The sequence below is a fragment of the Pristis pectinata genome, chromosome 8, assembly GCF_009764475.1.
Source record: "Pristis pectinata isolate sPriPec2 chromosome 8, sPriPec2.1.pri, whole genome shotgun sequence".
Taxonomy (NCBI): domain Eukaryota; kingdom Metazoa; phylum Chordata; class Chondrichthyes; order Rhinopristiformes; family Pristidae; genus Pristis; species Pristis pectinata.
The window spans coordinates 31,747,363-31,767,741 of record NC_067412.1 but is presented as its reverse complement, the minus strand read 5'-3'; the positions used below and the strand labels follow the sequence as shown (position 1 = coordinate 31,767,741).

The window sequence follows — 20,379 nt, the reverse complement described above, 5'->3', positions numbered from 1 at the left end:
GGTCATTGAGTAAATGGTGGAATAATTCTGCCATAATGGAGCAAAGTCACTGACAACAGCACTTAGCAACAAAATAATCTGCTGTAGGAACTCAGTGGGTCAAGCAACATCTGTGGAAGGAAAGGAATTGTCGATGTTTCTGGTTGAAACCCTACATTAACAAGTATATAAAGCAGTTACATGTGCCTTACATACTCACTGTTGTTTATTATAGTGGTTGGGATTCTATTTTTTTCCAATGCTATTTCATTTTACTTCTCTCCCTTCTGTTCTCCATTTTTAAAATAACAAACAGGAGAATCCCCTTGAGGGAACTCATGTGGCTCTATGGCAACCCTTCCTGTAGAGATCAAAAATGTGACTCAATATGCCTGTTCAGTAGTTTTCTTAGACAGAAAATAATTTTCTCAAGAGATGTGAAGAAAAAGGATGTGGGCCAAAGGTGATTTCCTATAATTTCAGCTCCATAACGATGTGTTTTTCAGCACTATGCAATTTTTCCATGAGTGTAGCAAGACGGCAACCATCTCTGGTTGTTTTGTATCACCTGGGCATTTCCTGTTAGAATCACCTTAGCAACCCTGATACAAGTTCAGCACCAGGGACACAAAGAGTGATGTCATTCCTCATGCGATGTTCCTACTGGAGGATTACAAGGGAACATGGACCCTATTGGGCATAATTATATTACTCCTGTATCAGTCTCCTGGGAGACTTAAAACATGCAAAAAAAAAGTTATTTTGCACATGGTTTGAAGTGTTTGCATACATCTCCTTTTGAGGACCCACTCATTGTGAAATCGGACTGGGTATATCCTGTCAGAATTCATCCTCATGCCGTGTCATTTTCCCTGTCATATTTTGTGGATGTAATGATGTGTGATTCCACTGCCAGCACAAAATGCCTCCCCAACACCAACAACCCCTTCCAAATACTGGGCTCTAAAATCACTTTTGACTAATCATATCTGTGACATTCAACCATATCCTATAGCTATTTTTTCCTTTAGATAGTCATTAAGAACCTCTTAAGTGGTTCCTTTCTGGCAGTCTGTTAACTTCTGGGAAAAAGGCATCAGTGTTTGACATCAGTTACTGTGACAGAATGCGATATATAGGGGCAAAGCTAACAGGAATTTAGACTCCTTAAACGTTGCGTGTGATTTGCTTTTGTGTGCCTACAAATGGCAAGCTTAACAGTTAGATCCTCCCATCCAAATCATGAAAATAGAAAGTAAAACAGGCAGAAGATTGTGATAAAAAGTGACTCCAAAATTTGTCATGTGATCAGTATACTGCCAAATTATCAAGCAACTACGGATTTTCTGGGCCTATATTTACATAGTATATCTCAGCCATGGAAATTTGTCCTTATACTTCAGAAAGAGCAGGATGATTTTCAATAACATTCTTGTGTTGAAATGTGAGTGCCTTTCCATATTGAGGCAAACCGCCAGGTATAGACATAAGGTGGTAGGTGTGTAAAACACTGAAATGAATAAAGTAATCTTTCTCTTGACACTATCAGTAGATTGCCATGGTAAAAGTGGCATGGAGACACATATGGGCAGGGAACAAACGACAGTCACAGCAACAGGAAGTTAGTGCATTGGGAGCATTAGTGTTTCAAAGTCAGGACCCTGGGGGAAAATGGAGAAACAATTGCCAGAACATCAAATAATTGTCTAAAGACATCAGAAGTCCATCCAATTCATTGGAGAGATCAGTGCAATCCTCATTTCCCAGAACATCAGTTCAATTAATGCAATACACAAGCATCCATCTTTTGTGTATGCAATAAATTAATAACTATTTGTTTTAATTGAAGAGTAGAACTCTAACTGGTACATTGTAGATCTCTATTCCAACTGTAGCATGGGAAGAGATTACCAAATGAACAGAGGACAAGATTCATGCTTGTACTCAAAGCCTTCTTGAAGAAATGTAACACTCCTCCTGACTTCTGGAGACCTCTGGCCCATGACCACTCAAAGTGGAGAAGCATTTGGGATGGTGTTGAGAATCACAAGTTTTTCACTGTACCTCGGTACAAGTGACAATAATAAACCAATACCAATACCAGATCCATATATCAGGAGCACACTGAAGACCTATGCAAGTGGCAGAGGGAGTACACCACCTCACAAGGTACCCACCCTCTGTCCTGTCTGGTACCTCCCATCTCATCTGTGGAACAGTCTGTGGTTGCTACATTGGCTTCTTCAACCACTTCAGAACCCACCAAACCAAAATGAAAGTAAGCCATCTTTGATCCCAAGGGACCAAAGGAAAAAAATATTGAAAGTAACTTAAAAAAAATTTCTATAAATTTAGACCTGCTAGGGATACATCTTGTCATTACATTGGTTTTAAATCTCTGGCAACATTATGAATCTCCAGAAGTAAAACAACAATTCTTAATCATATTAAAATACGAAATAAACAATAACATTGATGGGTGATAATTGTGGGGATCATTACTGAATCTTTAACTGTGAGTCCTTTCTGCTACCAATCCACAAGGGGTGTCTACAAGGGGTTTCTGACCCACTTCCAGCCTTTCTGATGTGAGGAAGCTGGGCTTTCTCACTTTCCTGTGTTTTTTATCCATTAAGTTGAAGAACTGTCTGCCTGCCTCTTGCATGTGGGCACAAGAAATATGACTGGTATAGTGCCATTCCATCTGTCTCATCTCCATTCATCAATTCAGTCTGTGATACAAGATACAAGATCTTCTGACACCAGCCCCAATCCCCTCCCTCTCCCCAGAACACCTCAAATGGGACTGAGACTTTGCTCAAAAGAACTTCCTGTTAAATTGCACCCCACTTGCCATGATGGTGCTCCATTACAGTGACTACATGTTAGGCCCAGCTCATCTGAGCAGCTGGACAGATGTAGTTCACCAATAGGAAAGACACAAGTGAAATGTAATTGACTATACCAAAGAGAGGTGATGCAATTTCATGTAGTTTCAATGGCTGGAAGGAGGAACATGTAACAATAGCTGAGGCAGAGATGGTGGATAATGTGCATCCTGCCCATCTGTTTGGTTCTAGTCTGGGGCTGGAAATGGAAATAAATAAAATACACAGCAATAAAATATGATGTGCAAAATATTTTCCAAGTTAGATGTCTGCAGTGAAAAGGGGAAAGAAATCTCTAATTAAGTCCTCTGAGGTTTGCAACAGTAACAACAGAATATTTTTAACAAGTTTTGTTGTTGTTGAAGAGGGATAACCTGTGATGTAGACAGACAGTTCTTCAATTTGACATGTGGTAAGATTTTGCAAACAGTATCCATCAATAGATGGAACAGCCTATTTTGCTGGGGAGATGTACATTTAAAATTAAAAAAAAACAAAATATTGTATAATTCTCAAAATATCCATCTTCTCAAAATATTGTTTAAGTCATTTCAGAATTCTGAAATCGTTGATTGGTTGAAACTAACTAAAGGAAAACAGTGAAACACCGATGACAGTGTGGAGAAAGAAGCTGCAGTGAACTCCCAATCTCAGTTCTTTTTGGCCATCACTTGGGATCAAGAATGACTTGCTTCCACCATAGTTCTGTGGGTTCTGAGGTGGCTAAAGAGGACCTGCAGACTGAGTCCGGAGGGAGCTCGACAGTGTGGAGAATGGGTAGCTTGGCAGGTGGGGCACTCCTTCCATTATTTATGTTGAACTTCTGTATGCAGTTGATGAGTGGACTCAAGGTTCTCAATTCCATCCCCAAAAGCTCCTTCACCATTCTGAGTGGCCAAAGGCCAGGGATTCTGATGAGACTGTGGGGATATTTACATTTTCCAAGAAGGCTTTGAGAATGTTCTTGGATCTTTTTCTCTGTTTATCTGGCAATTTCTTGCTACGACAAAACTTGAAACAGAATCAGAAGTCTAGTATTGGGTGTGCTTACAGTGTGGTCTGTCCATCAGAATCAATTGAGTGTAATTAGGGCCCCCAGTGCTGGGGTTGTTGGCTTGGGGAAAGGATAGTGACATTGTTTCACTTTGTTGTCAATGGACTTGAATGGTTAGTGCATTATTATGTCTGCTGTAGGTAGTCTACATCTCAGAAGCATACATGAGGATTGGAAAAGCCACTGCCTGGTAGACCATAAGCTTTGTCCTGGCTTTGAGGTCTTGATCTTCAAACCTTCTTTTCCTGAGACTGCTAGAGGCAGTGTTTGCAAACAGAAGGTGATGGGGAATTCTATTAATCGCTATTTGCTTCGGCTTCCGAAATATGAAAAATAGTCTACATTTTCTAGGATGTGATTGTGAACATTTATTCAGAGTATAGTGAAGGAAGCTTGGTCGAGGGCCTTTATTTTGTGCATGTTATTTAAACCAACTGTTGAGTAGAGGCAAAGCGCTTTCCCATTGCAAATGGAAAGAGAACTTGAATATATCAACCTATGCACTTCCATGGCTGTGCTTCAGAAGGTTACAGGTACAGGATTGGACACAGACAGTATGCTTATTCTGTTTCCCAGGAATCTGATGAGTGGTGAATGATGGGAGAAAGATTTGTATGGAATTTGTGACTAACAGGGATAACGCCATTGGCGTTAGAGCTATAACATAGTTCGGATAATGTCTTAATACCTCCAGGAGTTGCTATTTTGACCATCAGCACTTAATGTACCAAAAAGTCTCATTATTGGTTTATAACCAGTTACTATGTGCCAGCCAAGAGAGGTGGAAAATTAACCACTCATTAGGTTCCACTTGCATCCACTGACTGGTTACTCCTGCTTCAACTATACTTATGTATGTGTCAGATTTGATATGTATCAGGTCCCACTGCAACAGTGGATCCCTAAACTGCTGGTCCTGTAACCCTCAGCTATGTGTGCAGTGGTTCAGGACCTCTGTCGCTAATTCCCTTTTTAGGAAACCTGATGTTAGCCTATTTCCTTATTGCTGGGCAAAACCAAAGGTATAAATGCTACCAGAGATTGGCCCATTGTGCCAGACAGTCTGGAACATATGTGTGGTCTGCATGGACCTGGAGAAATACTTAACGAGGGTTGTATGCGGCATTTTAAAAGTGGACTCGTCTTAAAGTAGAACCAGCATGCAACAGTTTGAAACTGCAATTCAAAAAGGAGCTAGGATAAAGAGAGATTCAATTTTTTGCTAAGTGAAATAAGTGTTATTCTGATATTGAAATTAGACATGAAGAGTGGAGAGTAGGATACAGGTATGGCTGGCAAAGAACTTTTCAATAACACACAACACTTTTATTCTGTCCGCAACAGTAACCCCGAGTTCTAGTTAACTTCCACTCTGACCCATCTGTCTGTGTCCTCCTATACTGTTCCAACAACACCCAACTTGAGGAACAGCACTTCATCTTGCATTAGGGCACTTTGCAATCTTTGGGACCCAATATCAAATTCACACATTTTAGATAATTCATTTTTCCTGTTTGTATCAGAACTGGCCAATTCTGCTACAAGGTTATCCATCTATAATATTAACTACTTGGTTCTTTCTTTACAGAGACTGCCTAATGTAATGATCTCACATTCTCCTTTTGGTTAAGGTTTAGCAATAGCTTTGACCTGCATTTCACAGCTTTAATGCACCCCTTTGATTTCTCTCTGTAACTACCATCATTAGTCCATTAACCAGGTGGCTTTGCAAAACCTTGTCCTCATCCCATCAGAGATATTCCCTTTGTTCCATCCATCCTCCACCCACTTTACAGCTTAAAACCAAGTCATTTCCTCTTCAAGAAAGAAACCAAACAGATCAAATGGATGGCCACTATGCCCGAGCTCTTTGTGATCTCCTGCATTGTTATAATAAAGCTTGTGGAACAGAACCTCATCTTTCATCTGGGCACATTGCAGCCTTCTGGCCTGATGTCAAATTTGACAACTTCGGGTAACTGGATTGCTCTGTCTGTATCAGAGCTGGCCATTTCTACTGCAAGTCATCCATTCATTTTTCTCCTCTCCATCAACACAGCTAGACCTTCTGGAATGTCCAATAGCCCTGCAATTCACACATTTTCACACTTTTTAAATTTGTATCCTCACTCTCCAGTTGGCATTTTCTTCCATTTTCCCCCTTTGTCCCAGTCATCTATCCTTTATCTTCTCTCTGCAACTTAAACATTTTTTTTGTCCCCATGTTCCCAGTTCTTCCTAAAGTTCTTCATTAACTTTGTTTCTCTTTTCACAGATTCTGCCTGATTTACTGAATGTTTCCAAAATTTTCTGTTCTGTTTTTAATTTCAGATTTACAGCATCTGTAGCTTTTTAGGATTCTCTTTCACTATTCTTACAAAGGCTCTTTAATCTGAACCATTATTCCTACTTCACTTTCCACAGATACTACCCCATCTATTGAGTGTTTTTATCATTTCCTCTTTTTATATAAGCACAGGTGGACTAAAATTGCCCAGATAATAAGTGATTAATTCTTAATAGCCATAATTCCTTTCAGCTGCAGAATTAGACTTAAAGAACTCAAAGCTGAGCTAAGGTAATTAGATTGGTTAAATGATGGCTAACAAGGGATCTTATAAATAGGGACCACAATTTCCCCTTATTCACAAATTGAAGCATAAAATCCTTGCTTTACTTTAATAGAGTGATTGTTTGCAAGTTGCCATGCATCAGTTGCTTTTAGGAAGTTGGTCTTTTTTCTGTTAAAGGAGTTGAGTGGATTATTTTAAGAACTAGTGGATCGTGATAGTCCAATGTATTGTACCACAAATCTTTGGGAAAAACAGGATGGCCTTCTTGTTGCTGCCTTGCTGAGAAAGCTATTAATTACCCAGTTTCCTAAAAATTGCACTGAACATTTGACAAGTACATCCCATACTGAACAGTTTAACATTGCCAGAAATAGTGAACAACTGTAACAAATATTGAGCAAGGTTTTTTACTTCCATTGCCATAGATGAAACAAATATAGGAAGCTGAGCACATGCACGAGTCCAGATGATGTTGAGAGTGTCCACTGCCTCTTTGGTCAAATATACTCCTCTAGTACACTTTGCACTCAATAACATATCTTTCAGAAGTGCAAAGCAACAGTGCTGCCTGCATTTTCTTTGAGAAAGGATAATATCTTAAATACCTTCATCCTTTTCCTATCCCTCCCTTTCTATTCATGATGAAATGGGTATTGCCATAACTGCTTCTGAACCCTCACAGAAAGCCCTGTGTGAAGTCACACTTCTTTAGACAGTCAGAATAAAGGCCATTGCTGTATTGATTGAACGCCAGACAGGAAAACCACTCTGAGAAACTTTTGCATTATTACTCAACTTTTCAGGAGTCTGCTTGTGACTAAACTCTCCATTTTTTTCTGTCTCAGCTGATCTTGGTAACAACTGAATCTTTTATAATTCTGATTAGAACTTGTCTTCTTTCAACTAACATGTGAAACTTGAGGCAAAAATAACTAGTGAATGGGGAACCAGCAGAAAGGTTTTGGGAAGGGGCAAAATATGCAGGGACGTTTGCAGGAGATGTGGTGGAATAAATCAAATTTAGGGAGTTCTATCTCAATTTAACTGGTTTCATTGAAAAAAATGTGGAACTCTTGCACCATGGTTTGTAGTGATACCTAGAATGGAAGTCTTCAATTAAATGGATACAGCACCTGCAATGCAGTGATGCTCACTGAAGCCTTACTCTTTAGGTGGGAAATTACTAACTAATGAGATTTCTTAATTAGTTGTCAAATTTAACAGTCTGTAACTGACAATTACAAGCATTCATTTATTATCCATGAAATGACTGTGCACAATTCTCAAGCAAATCAAACTACAGAAAGGGCAAAGCAAATTCAGTAAACTCATACAGCTGATACTATAAGAGAGATGGCTTGTGCTAACTCAATATAATTGGGCAAAGATCAAGCACTGTTCTTCTGTCTGATGTCTTGATTTCAGTTAAGATCCTTACAAAAATTCATCAGAAAGGAACAAGTAGTCAGCAGTTTACAGATTACAGATGACAGGTAGATTTTGTGCAGCTCTGCTCCTGAGGCCAGTCTTGACACTGTGTTACTGGTGTCCATCCAAAGGAAGTGGCCTGACAGTTGATAGAAGTTGAGACTGGTCAGAGTGTACATATATAAGAGATCTTGGGTATCCAGCCAAGACAGCTTAAAAAAAGACTCACAAATTTATCAGTAGGACCATAGCTTGAGTAGCTTAGGTCCAGACTGTTCGATTGGTAAATCAGTGTGCTTTGCATGCATTTTCTCTAAAAACAAAATGGGCACAATACACACCGGTAACTGTCCCTCCCAGTTCTCATTCTTATCACCACCAATGTCTGAAACAAGAAAAAAATGAACAATTAAGGAAACCTTCACTAATTTTGCCACCATTCTTGGTCAGAGTTTATGCTGCAATGGTGGGGAGCACAGGAGGAAGCTGAGATGAATTGTCCACTCGTCATTTCTGGCTGAAGGTTGTTGCAAATGTTCATGCTTGTCTTTGGCTGTTATGCAGAAGGCTCCACCTTGTTGAGGATGGGGATTTTCATGGACCAACTTCCTCTCACGGGCTGTGCTGAGGTTTGATCTAGTCTGTCACTTGTGCTTTTGCTTCTCTCATGTCAATTGCATGCTGGTTTTGTTGTTGCACAGATGTACCTAAGCAGCTTCTCTTAGTTCTTCATTTTTAGGGATGCCACTCCAGGCCCCTCTCCATCCCTCGTTGAACCATGGTAAATCCCTTGCCTTGATGGGAATGGTGGAATGAGGCATATGCCAGATCATGGGCTGGTGGAATAGAAATCTGCTGCTGCTAATGGCCCAGAGCCCATGTCACTTCATGGCTGCCTGATTTTCAGTTGCCAAATGAGTCTATCCCATTGAGCACAATGGTAGTGTAACACAACATCATGGTTAGTCTCCGCTAATCATGATGTCGGGTGGCACTGTCACTGTGCACTGGTTCTCCTGTCGATGTTGTCATGGACTAATACCTCAGCAGTAAGTAGATTGGTGAGAGATTCCATTCCTTCCTTTACTAACCTGTGCAATCTTTGCATGTAACTCAGCCCATAAAATCCAGGTATCATTTTGATGATTCACTATAAATAATAGAATGGGAGGGAAGGTGAGGTACCAAACATGGGGCATGATGTGCCTGAGCAGAGACTGAGCAGATATAAGGTTCTGACTGGCAAGCATTAAGGTAATGATCCCAGGAGTCTGGTCATGCAAAAACAAAAGTATGGATATCGCCAGAAGCACAGGAAAGCATTGAAACATTGCAGAATCTCTCCCTTGATGTATTGCAGTTGACATGGATAGTAGCAGAATATAGCCTTTCATGTAGTGAAGAGCATTTTATCCAAGAAGTTAAAGATTTGTATCATAAAAAAGAGATTTCAACGCTTGGATTATCACTAAAAAGCAAACAAACTGACTTCCTGTCTTTTGGGGAGAAAAAGCTTGCCATTCATACTAGGTCTAGCCTCTGAGATTCCAAGTCTACTCAACATGGCTGATTTATTAACAGCTCTTTGAAATGTTCTCCTGAGTCACGAGATGCATCAAACTCACCAACACCATCACCGAGCAACAAACGTGGGCAATAAATGCCAGCCTTCAGAGAGATGTCCACATCTTGAGTGACTGTTCCAGGAACATCTGCATGCTCTCTTCCGAACACAAAGGTTTCCTGACACAAGTGTATGGAGAAAGATCTTCCGCAGCTGTACCACATGATGGCTGACTATCTGCAGGCAGCACTGCAGTATCTGTGGTGCTGTCTTACAAGCCTGGGTTCCCTGCTTCCCAGATGTTCCTTGTTCAATCGTACATCTTAAAGGAAGAAACCTCCATGCAAAAAAAAACTTGTGGTGATTAATGCGGAAAGATCGTGGAGGTTTGTTTTGCTTTTTAAAGTGACGGTCTCTGCTCAGATCATCACAGCAATAAGAAAAGCAAACTGCTAATACACCATTGCAGTAATTGGGTTCAAATCAATAAGACTAACAATGCAAGGGTAATTGGAGGAGAAATGATTAAATTACATATGTCCCATTTTACTGTGCTTCTGCTTATTTTGCCCTTATTGGTTAATACTAACATTCTGGGGTGCTGTGGTGGCAGCTGCTCAGTGAACTGCTGCAGAGTAAAGGCATAATGAGTTCTGCCAGGATACTTAGGATTGAACTACATATCTCATTGTCTATTGTCACCCACTAGCTGAATGCTGAGGCAGTGCTATATCTAGTTTCTATTGTGTGGTACTATTAACATGTGGTACATATATATAGCAATCTGGATGCAGCTAATGGCACACTATATCATGGCAAAGGCTGCGAATCTTGTGCTTCTTCCATCTGCTCGTCTCTGGGAAAAGCAAATTCAATTGTTAGCTCCTGTAGAGAGCCCGAAGAGCCTCCTGCATGCAACAGCAGATGGCAAACTGCAAGATATTGTTGATAGTCCCAGAAATAGCCAGTACAGGGCCAGACACATTGAAGTTACTTTCCCAAGCATCAGCAATGTTGCCCTTGTCCTGCTCTAAGTTTGTAACTGTGGCCACAGTAGGTACCAGATTTAAATCAGGCCATTCTTAATGCAGCACAGTTGTCTTACACCTTGTTCATCACAGAACTCCAGATTTTAGAATTGTTCCACAAACAATCTTGGCAGATTGGCCTTCCTATTCTTCCTCCTTCTATCAGTTTACCCTGCTTTGCGCAGCCTCTACTCTTTCTCCAGGTCATGCTCAATTTCAAAAAGAAAGCCTATCATCGCATGTGTGTCTGGGTTGGGCAAAGCTTTGTAGTCTTAAAGCCTTAGGTACTGCCTGTAGACTTTTGAAATTTGAAATTTGATTGAAAGCACCAAAAACACAATATCTGACAGAAGTAACCAGCAACTAACCAGTGTATAGCTGGTAACTACTTTGAGTAGCATTGACTGAAGTGGGATTGGTTTTGAGCAGTGCGGGAAGTCCTTCCTGCTGCTTTATGTGCATTCAAACGGTGCAAATCTAAGGGAAAGCATTAGCTGGAACATTGTTCTCCTGAATGGCAACACTGGCATCAAGTCAGCATTGCAGGCTAATTGACTTTATGAATGATAGAGAAATGGGGGGCTATGTGGGAGGGAAGGGTTAGATAGATCTTAGAGCAGGATAAAATGACGACACAAACTTTGTGGGCCGAAGGGCCTGTACTGTGCTGTAATGTTCTATGTTCTATGTTCTATAATATGCCCATTCCAGCAGACCTATTCTTGCTTTTCACCTTTACTAAGATGGCACCCAGCCAGCTTCACATCAGTAGTCTATGCATTTGCTGCAGCCACTAGTTAGGAACTATGTCTACATTTTCAGCTCCCAAATATTGAGCCAAATTGAATGTTCCTGGAGCGTGGACAAATAATTGTTTAGAATATATAATGATAGTTACTAATCATTCGTGAATTTAGTTATAATATCTTAGTTTACACAACTAAACTAACAACTGAAAGGAATGAGCTAAAACTTGACTCAAATGATCTTTTCATTAAAGCAAAATGCAAACTGTGCTTGCTGAATTTCATTTAGAAAGTTACATTTTGGACAAAAAAGATTTACAAACAAGTGTGAAGTATGACAGCAAATAGGACCAGTGCTGCAAGCATTAATCTATTTGGAAAGAAATAAGGTTCGTCAAGCAATGTCACATCATAAAAATTAACGAAAGGAAAATGCATTTCAGAGCAGGTTAAGTAGAATCAATACAATGGCTGTCAGTTAAGAATGTTTAAAATTATTTTAAATTTTATGTACTGACATCTTATTTACATATGTAAACATAATGGATGAAGCAGAATCTATCTGAAAATATTAAACAGTACTCTGAGAAATTACCTTATTTAGAATTAAATAAAAATCCTTCCAAAAATAACTTTATTTAAATGATTTCCAAAGAGTACCTGAAGCTGTGTGTCCAGATCCTATGGAGGAACCAGTTCCTTTTTTTTCTCTCTTGCATTTGAAGCAGCTGAGATATTGAATTTACAGTCATAGCTGACGGCTACTGGCTCTCACCTTAACTATTGGCTCCTTCTCCAATGATTTTCTACGAAAATGTTTCTGTTATATTTAATCATCTCAGGGAGGCAGCTTGCAAGCACACTTGTCGGAGCATCCCAGGAGTTGCAGCATTTGAAACCACTGACTGAAGGCTGCCCAGGAGAAACACTGTTTGCTGAAAGCTGTTCATACTCAAAATATTTTCTAACCTGTGCAGTCTAAGTAGCCTAGGAGGAAAACACTTAGAGAAAGAGCACGCTCAGTAGAGGCTGATACAGAGGAAGACTGCAAAACAGAAAATAATGTGATGATTGTTAGCATTCATTATTTCTTTAGAGTTTTGTGTGAGCTGTTCAAAATCTTAAATATCCAAGTAAATGCACCAAGCACTAATTATAATAACATGCTCATTGTACTTTTCAAAGTTGATTTGAAGAACTTTTTAGGTTAATTCTGGGGATGTGGCACTCACTTGTAACACCAGGCATCTGTTGCCCATCCCCAGTTGCCTTTTGAGGTGGTGGTGAGCCGTCTTGAACCACTAAATCCATATGGTGAATGCAGTTTGGTAGTGAGTTCCTGGCTTCTGACCAAGTGGCATTAAAAGAATGGCAAAATGATTCCAAGACAGGATGATGTGATGGAGGTAATTATGTTTCCATGTAACTCTACCTTTGTTATTCTAGGTAGCTTTTGGGAAGTGTCATAATTTGCTTGGAAAATTAAACCATGTAAAGTATAAGATGATGTAGATACACAATCCTGATCTCATGGTATCTTTCCTTACAAGATGTTAATGACAGCAGGTTTGTAGTTTCAAAGCAACAATTGTTTGCTTTAATACAAGGTGTTCTGTAATCTATTGTAAGATAAAAGACCACAAGTTTCAAATATATGTGCACAAGTGAAACCCTACGTTCCATTATGATGCTGAAACAACAACAGCTTCAGCTTGTCTGATAAATACAACAGTAAAATAACACATGGAACATGCATTGGAGTTGAATTTGCTGCAGTGCAGAATCAAACTACTTTGTGCTTCCGTCTTTTAACCACACATATTACTATTTATTCCTGACTCTATTCCAGATGGAGTCTACACACTGCAAATCAAAATTAATTGACACTGCAGAGCTTATCACTGGATTGGACTGATTAGAGGCACCCACCAGCTATGTAAAACATGTTTAATTAAAGAATTTCACCATCTTTTGAAAATCAAATTGTTTGAGGAAAAAAGAAATAGCAATTAACTTGCATGTCCTTTGGGGGTTCTATCTACTTCAAGAGAAAAAATATTTTTCTTTTAGGAGCAAGTCCAGATGACATCACTTGGGAACTAACTTAATGAGGCTGCTCACCAAACAAATGCAATTGGGATGGTGTGATGACTAATGCATCCTAAATTGGTGGATGTGTCCACCGACAGTAATTCAGCTCACTTCTGCTGATGGCAGAGTAAATCTACCAGGAGTGTTTTTGCAGTAAGGACGTCAATCACCCACTGAATAAATGAGAATATTCATTAATGTCACCAGAAATTAACAGAACCGCCTCCCTCTGAAAATGTACAAAAAGTTAAACTGAGATAGCTTAACTGTCATGTTGTAAGAGAAATCCAAAAACTGAAATTTCTCCTTTAAGATAGGTGGTGCATGAAAAATCAGAAATGATTGCCCTTAAGCATCCTAATGAAGGCAGATAGCGAAATACAAGTAGATCACTAGCTAAAAATAGAACCTAGCGTTAACTATTGCCACATATTGTTTGGAAAAGTAGTCTCCCATATTCAGGTTTTGCTGTTACAATAATTGCAGTATGGTTACGACATACATTTTCTTATTCTGTTGTATTTAACACCCAAATAAAAGAATTCCCTGAGGAAAGCTTGGGTAGGTACCTTCTGAAATGCTCAATTTGTAATTGTAGGTAGTTTCACTGATCAGAAATGTTATTTAATTTATTAAGGTGACGGTGGGAGAAAAAGGGTGTTGTGCAGAAAAATATGATGTTGCTGTCGTGTTTATGAAGCAGTTCAAAAGTAATACATTTTGTTGATATTCAGTCGACGTTTCTTTGCAATTTTAATTTTTTGTTTATATCAGCATTTTCACCAATTTATGTAACTTATTTAATCCCTGATCTTCTGTAACAATGTTGCCTACAGTCACAATTTTACTAGCTTTCATTGATGGTGCAATATAGTTTCAGTAAGTGAGAAACAATAGAGAAAATTTCCTTCCTTGATGGTGATGAATGCAAAGTGAACAAACCCTAAGTAAATTATGGTTGTGATTTTGTTTTCTTATCAGTGGTGGGAACTACTCAGATGTAGCTCACCTCTTTCCTATGTCAACATATACAATTATTGTGGCTTCTCTGCCTATGATTTCCAAATTTACATTGTTCCTTTATATTGACTTACAACTGAGCTTCGCTGGACAGGCATATTCTGCATGGTTCCATTATGCCCAAGGTTTATGCTCAGGATAAATAATGAATGGAAAAATTCAACAAAACCCAAAGTGCCCTTTGGTGGCTACCATGGAGACGTAGAATATGAAGGCCAGCTGTAGCTTAATTATAGGAAACAGCAGAGGACAAAGAAGAAGTGGACCCCTCTGCTCATGGCCCTTTTCAGCAGTTGCTTTCGATTATTATCTCACTCCCAAGCACCAGCCAATAGTCAGGGAAATCAGAGACGGAGATAAAGGGGATTGTGCTTGGTGATGCACAGAGCATGAGTGAGCATGAACAGCTGGAACTGGAAAATAAGGAGGAAGACATTGCTCATTTACATTGTGTTAGGAGGTGCCACAGCTTAACCAAAGTAACTCTCATAGGCCTTAATTTTATAAGGAGGAACATGAAGCCTATGTACAGGCAATAGATACTACTTAGACGATGTGCTGCCGATAACAGATTAATTGGAGAATTCCATCAGCCGCATTAATGATACCATTCCATGATATCAATGCTGTGGTCTGCGCTGATCCTTGTGTTGGTTCCAGGTTATCTGCAGTAGACGTGCCATCACCTCACCGTGACATAAGCTCTGACTGGCACTTCTGTAGATGCTCAGCCCACTGCCTGCATATCAGCATAAAGGAAACTGATGGCTAATCTCATCTCTTGATCCTCTAATCATCAGGAATCTCTCAACTTCTGACTTGAAAAATTCAATTGATGAACACAACATTTTCTGGAAAGGAAACTCCCAGTTTCCAAAATAATTTGTCTGAAAAATATGTTCCTAATTTCATTATTTTAAGTTTGTATCTCCTCGTTTTTGATTTTCATCACCAATGGGAAAAAGACTTTTTTTTTAAATCCACCATATTGACTTCCTTCATCATTTTAAACAGCTCAGTTAAATCATCCATTATCCTTCTAAACTCAACCTGTCCTTGTGGTAGTTTGGTGAGTGACACTCTTGGTTGTGAATCAGATGTTGTGAGTTTGAGTTTCACTCTAAAGACATGCACAATAATGTAGGCTGACTTCCAGAGTAATTTTGAGGGACTGCTGCACTGTTGAAGTTGCTAGCTTTCAGAGGTGTTAAGCTGATGGTCTTCCAAGCTTCAGATAGATGTCAATTAAAGTTTGGTGCCTAGAAGAAGAGGGGAATTTTCCATGGTGCCCAGTCAATATTTATCCCTTAAGAATATTGCAAAAGCAAAATGTGGTTATTATTATAATTTGTTTGTGGGAAGTTATGTATAAATTGATTGCTATATTTTCAACATTACAAAAGTGACTGCATTTCTGAAGTACTTTGTTTACTATAACACACATTAAAATGCTCCAAAGACACAGAGCCTCATTACAAGCTCCCCTTTCTTCTTTTATCACAATGCCACACTTCAAATCCCAACATAATTCTGGTGAATCTACAATGTGCCACTCCATGGCCAATATATTTTTCTAGGGATTGTGCGCATAAAACTGAATTCAGTACTCCAGAGCTGATCAGAACAAGATTCCATTTTGAATATCTTTTTACAAGCTCAACTATTTTCTGCTTACTGTTTAATGAATTAAAACACATTGCACTAGTAAGCAGAACAACTATAATAATATTCTTATGAAATGTAAACAAAATAGTCCACTTTGATCTTGCCACTTGTTCTAAGTTATTTTGCTGCATCACCAAACTGCTTAAAGCCTAGCCTTGATGATTGGTAATATTCATTGACAAATATTTGATCAAATTTTTGGATAATACTTTCCTATTTTAACCCTTTATTTTCAATGCCCCTTTAAATAGTAAAGAAATTGATCTTGCATGAATCTATTAAACGGTTAACTGGTATTATCATAAACTATCATCTTGATGGTTTAGACTCAAAAGTGACTCATTCAAAATACAAAATATGCAGTATGAAAATGATCTTCATCGGGAAAATGCTACAAAGCCACGTGACCTTCAGCAGAGTTTTCTTGCACATATTTCCAGTACATTGTAGTGTTTGTTTTTAGTGTGACTTGATGTACTTTAGTTCACAGCTAATTTATTCAGGTCCTTAACTTGAATCTTTTCATTTAACAAAATTCAATTGTAACTTCTTTTTATCAATTATCAAATCATAATTATTCTATTTGGTCATTACCCTGCACATCTTTAAAATCATTGTTTGGTCAGAACTAAAAGCAGACGAAAGCAGGAAAACCATGTTTGATTAATCTACTGGAGTTCTTTGAGAAAATGACTGGTAGAATAGATAAGGGTGAATCAGTAGATGTTGTATATTAGATTTTCAGAAGGTTTTCGATAATGTAACAACAGGCAATTGGTCAACAAGGTTTGAGCAAACAAGGACAGGTTATTGGACAAAAAGCAAAGAATGGGAACAGAAGGATCTTTGCCAGGTTGGTGGGCTCTAACTATTGAAATACTTTGGGGATTGGTGCTTGGGCCCCAGCTATTGTCATATGTTTGCTGATGATACAAAACTAAATAGGATTATGAGTAGGGAGGAGTATGTAAGGAAGCTTCAAGAGGATAGAAACAAGCTGAGTGAGTGAGCAAGGACATGGCAGATGCAATACAATGTAGAAAAATGTTAAATTATCTACTATGGTCCACAAAATAGAAAAGTTGAATAGTTTTGAAATGGTAGGGCATTGGGCAATATGTTCAAAGGGACCTAGGTGCTGTTGAACAGAAGTCACTGAAAGGCAACATGTAGATGCAAGAAGTGACTAGGAAGGCAAATGATATGTTGGCCTTTATTACAAGAGGATTTGAGTAAAGGAGGAAAGGTGCCTTACTGCAGTTACATAGGGTATGGTGAGACTGAACCTGGAGCCTTGTGTACAGTTTTGGTCTCCTTAATTAAAAAAGGATGTGTTTGTCAAAGAGGGAGTGCAGCAGAGATTCACTAGACTGGTTCCAAGGAAGACAGGTTTGTTGAAATGAAGAGGAACTGAGTAGATCAAGTTTATATTCTGGAGACTTTAGAAGAATAAGAGGAGGCCTTATTGAAACTTAAATTGTTACAGGGATTCACAGGCCAGATGCAAGGTAGATGTTGGTCCTGGCTGAGGAGTCAAGAACCAATCACATTCTCATATTAAGCATTAGGCCATTTAGGACTGAAATGAAAAGAAATTTCTTCATGCGGAGAGTGGCAAGTCTTTGGGATTCTCTACCCTGGAAGACTGTGGAGGGTCAGTCACTAGGATCATTCAAAATTAAGGTTGATAATATTCCTGGATATAAAGGGTATTGGGTGATATGGGAATAGTGCAAGAAAATGGCACTGAGAAGATCAGCCATGATCTTGATGAATGGTGGAGCAGACTCGAAAGAACAAATAGCATATTTCCACTCCTAGTCTTGTTTTTAGACATTTTTAACATATTTGTTCACAGGACGTGATCATCACCGGCAAGGCCAGCATTTTGCGTATATCCCAAATTAGTCCCGAAATGCGTGGCTCATGGGGCCATTTCAGGAGCTACAGTTAAAAATCAACCACAATCATATTTAGACCAGCACAAATAACAGCTTTCCTTCCCTGAGGAAAAATTAGTGAACCAATTTTTTCCCCGATAATTCAGTAAATCCAGGATTTCCATTACTTATTTCAATACTTTAATTTCCTCACCTACCTTGGTCAGATAGAAAATTATGTCTTTAGACCTAGGCTTGCTGGGCACTAGCTCAGTAAATTGACCACAGTGCTACCACAGCACTATTCACTGAGCATTTCTCCCTGACTAATATACTTCCTGACCAATGGCATGCAGCTGAAAGAAAGATTTGAAATAGCATAGGAGTCTTGCATTCTCAGAGATGAGTTAGTAGGATGGTTGCGGAGATATACCTTGGCCATTAATAAGACAAAATCCACAGCAATAAATATGGTTCACAATGCATCAGAGTATTTATCAGAGCACACTTATCATAAAACGCTGGATATGTATGTGAAACATAGCAAACAATACAGAAGCAGGAAATTCAGTCCATGCCATTAATATTCCACATAGCACCTCCTCATGCCCTTTCTTATCTATCAGTGCAACTGTCCATTTTGTTCATCCCCATTTGCTTGTCTAGTCTAAATCTGCAGCATTGGTGCCCATTTTATTGTAAGATTAAAAGCCTTGCTAAATGACACTGCCACCTATTTAATTCCTCTTGTCTTCAGCTTTTACTTGCAAGACTAACTATTGAAAGCACTGATTCTGTAGATGCTAATTGAACAAAATTAGATTTTACCATAAGTAGATCATGCTAGCAAACATTTCCGAGTAGAAATGCACTTGGCATGAAATTAGACCGTGTTCTTCCATCCTCAATACATGCTGGCAGGCCTAACCTTTCCTCAGAATCACAGGTATACCAGGTGATATCATCATTTGTGTAATTCCCATTTCTGCTCACACCGACATAAGTTGTGGCTCAAACTGCCACAGTACTACCGTGTGGAAAAGCCTCCGTACAGCTCGGAGCACATTGTGCTAGTTAGTTGCTTTTTTCACCATTGATTAGAATATTATGCTGATGTTAGGAGACCTGACTGGGAGAACCTGCATTCTGCTCAGACACCTCCCAAAGTGCACACAGTATGTTTGACCTAACAGGGAATGTTTTGCTCAGTAGTTAGCCACTTGATACTCATTCCATGGGTATTTCAGTGATGATGCGACTGGTGCTATTCCATAACCAGAGGGATTTGTTATGCCCATGGCTGGTCTGGCTACTCAGGGAGGGTTGAGAACCACAGGGAAGGAAGCAAAGATTTGCCACTCTGTGAATGGCCTCATCCTTGAGAGTCTTCAGAGACGGCACATCCTATCACCCCCTCTCTGATGAACAATACAGTTGCAGGCTTGTCTTCCCCAAGGCTGTCTTTGTTGAAATCTGTGACATTCTGCAGGCAGATGATTGGCTGTGGTCTTGTGCCTTGACAGCTGTTTTCATGGAAGTCAAGTTCACGACTTCCTAGTGACGGGATCATTCCATGTGGCTGCAGCAGACTGCCGTGTCTCCTAACTTGCTGCTCACGCTGCATCAAAGAGATGATTAAGGCGAAGAAATGATTTCATCTACTTTGATTTCAGTCAGGAACAAGTCGCATCTCTGGCACTGGGAACTGAGTGAGGACAATACAGCTTTAAGGCTCCAATATTTTGTACTTACTAAACACTGTCCCACAATGACCCAAATGTGACAACAGCATCAGCAAATAGTAGTCAATGGAGTGTGCAGGTGCCTCTTCCTTATATTCTATTTCGGTACCATGAAGATTTAGAAGTCTGTTATGTTGAAAATCTGACTTATACTGTCTGCTTTGAAACATAGAAACAATACATACATACAAAACCAGAATGACAAATCTGCGGATCACATTTTTTCCTGCTTGTAGTGTTGCTTTATGAATACTTGTCTACAGCATGGAGCTACACGGTGGAGTTTCAAAAGCAAACGATATGAGCACACTTCAAGATCTGAGATGTTGTTTCTCTATACATTTACATATGGAGGCTGCCTAACCACTTTCTCTATGATCTCCATTACCTGAAATGGCTGGAGAGGAAAGGGCTTTGTGTAGGTTAGACCTTGGCTGTCTCAAGCCTCACACGAAGTTGATTGGTTATCCCCCCACCTCCCCACCCTCCATCTTCCCCATCCACTAATCCTTTCACACGTGTTTTCAGCCATGTTCCAATTTCCAGACCACTGTCTAGGTTTACAACTTATTCTTTCAGCAGCATGTCCAGTCACTTTTATGGCAGGCTGGATAAGTCCTGAAGGGAACAAAGATTTGGAAAAGACTGCTAATTGATATGAATGAAAATTAGCACCAGACTACAGCAGACAGCAGGTGCTGTAGAAAAGACAGGAAACAAT

General features: G+C 39.4%; 1 protein-coding gene across 2 annotated transcripts in view; it reads right to left on the bottom strand.

Annotated features, from left to right (window-relative positions):
- prr35 (proline rich 35) overlaps positions 1-12,141 on the bottom strand; it is a 33,175-nt gene extending 21,034 nt beyond the window's left edge. The window contains exon 1 of one of the 2 annotated variants that reach the window (XM_052021807.1): positions 11,921-12,141. The gene's annotated coding sequence lies outside the window, so the exon portion shown is untranslated. The remainder of the gene's footprint in view (positions 1-11,920) is intronic. The other variant, XM_052021808.1, reaches the window with a different exon arrangement.
- Between the last annotated feature and the right edge of the window lie 8,238 nt (positions 12,142-20,379).